The sequence below is a fragment of the Prunus dulcis genome, chromosome 7 (assembly GCF_902201215.1).
Source record: "Prunus dulcis chromosome 7, ALMONDv2, whole genome shotgun sequence".
Lineage (NCBI taxonomy): Eukaryota > Viridiplantae > Streptophyta > Magnoliopsida > Rosales > Rosaceae > Prunus > Prunus dulcis.
In genome coordinates this window covers 7,221,306-7,224,106 of record NC_047656.1, presented here as the reverse complement: position 1 = coordinate 7,224,106, position 2,801 = coordinate 7,221,306, and the positions used below count along the sequence as shown (strand labels likewise).

The window sequence follows — 2,801 nt, the reverse complement described above, 5'->3', positions numbered from 1 at the left end:
TAAGCAAGTAATAAAACAAACATTTATTTCAAGGCATGCAAAATGACTTGATAAGTTGACAGCAATGTGCGGGTATGCTAATACCAAACCTCCCAAACAAAAGAAATAAAGAAAGAAAGAAAGTCTTGGCAGTTGGCATGTGTTGTATGTTCAAAAACTTGGACTTCTCTACTTCACTTGGCATATTCGCATATTGATCTATGAGCCAATGCCAAGCAGCCACCGTGGCCTGCACGCCATGGATCATTGGAATATGCTCTATTATCTTATTATGTCAGTCAAGTTGGAAAAACTGTTCAAAATTAGACAGAAATGCATGTTCAATTCTGAAAGCACCCTAAACCCATGTTTTAAATTATTTCCACATGTGTCCACGAATACCGGACCTACCAGCAATTCTCGCACTGCTAATTTGGACGGCTTCCCGATGTCCACATAAATTCTATGTCATGGGAGTTTATTTATGTGTTTTGTTTTGTTTTTTTTTAATGTTTGGGTCAATTGGGGCGTTTCTTTGTTGGGGTTTCTCTAATAAATATTTTATGTCAAAGATTGATTACGTATTTTTTAATTTCGATCGTTGAATTATATGTATGTTGCATATTAAATCTATTTACACATCTAATATATCGCCCATAATTATTAGAGCCATTCTCAAAAAATAGTAAGCACAAAAAGTGAACTGAATAGTCAATCAACCATTTGGCTGCAATTATTCTTTTGGGCTCAAAGACGTGGTTGCTAGATGAGTGAGTCTGCAGGAGCAAAAGATCTTACATTTGAGTTGTGTACAGTGATGAATAGGTTAAAAAAAAGGTATACAGAAGCAAACTTCATTTTGATAACTTATTTTAAAATTATTTTCTTTTTTTTTTCATTTTGAGGAACAAACGATTTTCTTTAAACTAAAGTTGCAGAAATTGCATCACAATATCTGCTAAATATATTCATAATAATCTAATCATAAAAACCACATATTCTGGATGATGCTAATACCATAGAAAACCCACCATCTTGTTACATGGAGAAATTAAACTATAAAAAGGGAATGGAAAACCCCGTAGAAAACCCCAAAAGTTCATTGCGTCGATCTTTATCAAATTCTTGCATATTATTCAACCATGCATCGGGGGAGATTTGGCAACCTGGACGGCTTGAACTCCGCGGCGTTGAATGGCCAAAGCTTTGAGCTGCTCGAGATCGCCAGCGGCTACATGATCTAGTTTGTTGGTTTGGAGGGGAAGAACAACTGGTTTGTTGGCGGCCTGTGGAGCGGTGCGAGGGTAAAAGAAATCAGTGGGAAAGAAGTTGTATTGAAGACCCGCCATGGAAAAGTAGGGAGCAGAAAGGAGTGTATTTAATAACTACTGAGAGATGTTGGTTTGGTGGACTTTGGCAGAGAGACTATCACATGCTCTGGTACCTAATACTTTGGTTTGGTTTATATACTGCCAGGGGCTTTGCTGTTCATATGGGGAAAACGAAAAGATAACGAAACGAGGGACGAAACTATTTTTTTTTTATTTTGAAGAAAATAAAAAAATAAGGGATGGGCTGAGGGCTATGGACGCCAGTTGTTACGACCTTTGGGTTAGGTGGGCATAAGCCCAGCTAGGTATATATAAAAGTGGGAGAGTCTATAGTGAGTGGGAAGTTATAAGGGGTGTTTGTGAGGGGTATGTAAGAGCCGTTGGATTTCATCCAACGGTGAGTTTTTAAAAGAGGGTGCATGTAGAATCGGGTTGAAATCTAACCCGTTAGAAACCCAACTTCAGTTGAAGATCTTTCCCTCTTTCCCTCTCTGTGAAAAACTCAAGAACACAATCCTCTCTTTTTGAATGTAACGCAAACCCACAATTAGAAGGATCCAAAGCTCCCAAACCTTGCCTGTTTTGATTCTATCGCTCAAGTGAAAACCCCTTCTCTTTTTCGTTCAGCAGACAAGATTCCAGATGAAAGCAAAGTAGCATATCTCTTCATGTAGCTAGACGCCGCAGCAGCAGTTGTTCCTCTATTTCGGTAGAGATGGAGTTTCCAATACCAAAGAGTCTTCTCTAATGTCCACCACATTCTCTCAAGCTGACTGACTTCAGAGCTCCTTATTGATTTTGAGAGGTAAGTTCACTCTTGCTGGATTGATTTTATTGGGTTTGATTTGTTTTTTGTGAGGGTGGGAAATTCGTCATTTGTGGCATCAATAATGCGTCATTTGTGGAGTCAATAATGCGTAATTTGCTTATGAATATTCAATATACTTAGTTGATTGTTTTTGGTGGGGGTGGGAAATTATGAAATGTAGGTAAAAGATCCTAAACTTAGGCTTAATGACATTAGGAGTAAGCATTTGGAGATGATATTGGGTGAAGTTCTGTAATTGGTGGTTTGAATTACACTTGTGTTCTTAGTTGAACATATTGGTTCTAATGTTATTTTGAACAGATTATTTCACAAGAGATGACGTAACTTATGAAATTTTGCTTGCGTTTTGTGTAATTGGAAGTTAGGCTATTCGTATTTTGTGTCAATTTGGGCAATGTTTTGTGTAAGTGGAATGCATTGATATGTTGTGATGCAGTAATGAGTGAAGAAGGATGTGAGGTACTGTCAGAGACTCAAAAAAGTTTGCAGGTGAAGTTGAAGTTGCTGAAGGATGGACCAAGTAATAACGAAGTTGGAGGGTTCAGCTCTCAAACACAATATATGAAAGACCATAAGAGAGTGAGGTGCAAAGGAAGGTCGAAAAGAGTAACGGGAGCAAAGGAAAAGGCAATGAAGCGAGGGATTAGACACTGTCGGGAGTG

The 2,801-nt window shown here is 38.2% G+C and overlaps 1 long non-coding RNA gene across 1 annotated transcript; it reads right to left on the bottom strand.

Moving 5' to 3' along the window:
* Positions 1 to 920: 920 nt before the first annotated feature.
* LOC117635171 lies at positions 921 to 1,417 on the bottom strand. Its single transcript, XR_004586889.1, has 2 exons — positions 1,369 to 1,417; positions 921 to 1,265 (listed from the first exon to the last, which is right to left on the bottom strand). It is a non-coding gene; the product is annotated as an uncharacterized LOC117635171 (long non-coding RNA).
* Between the last annotated feature and the right edge of the window lie 1,384 nt (positions 1,418 to 2,801).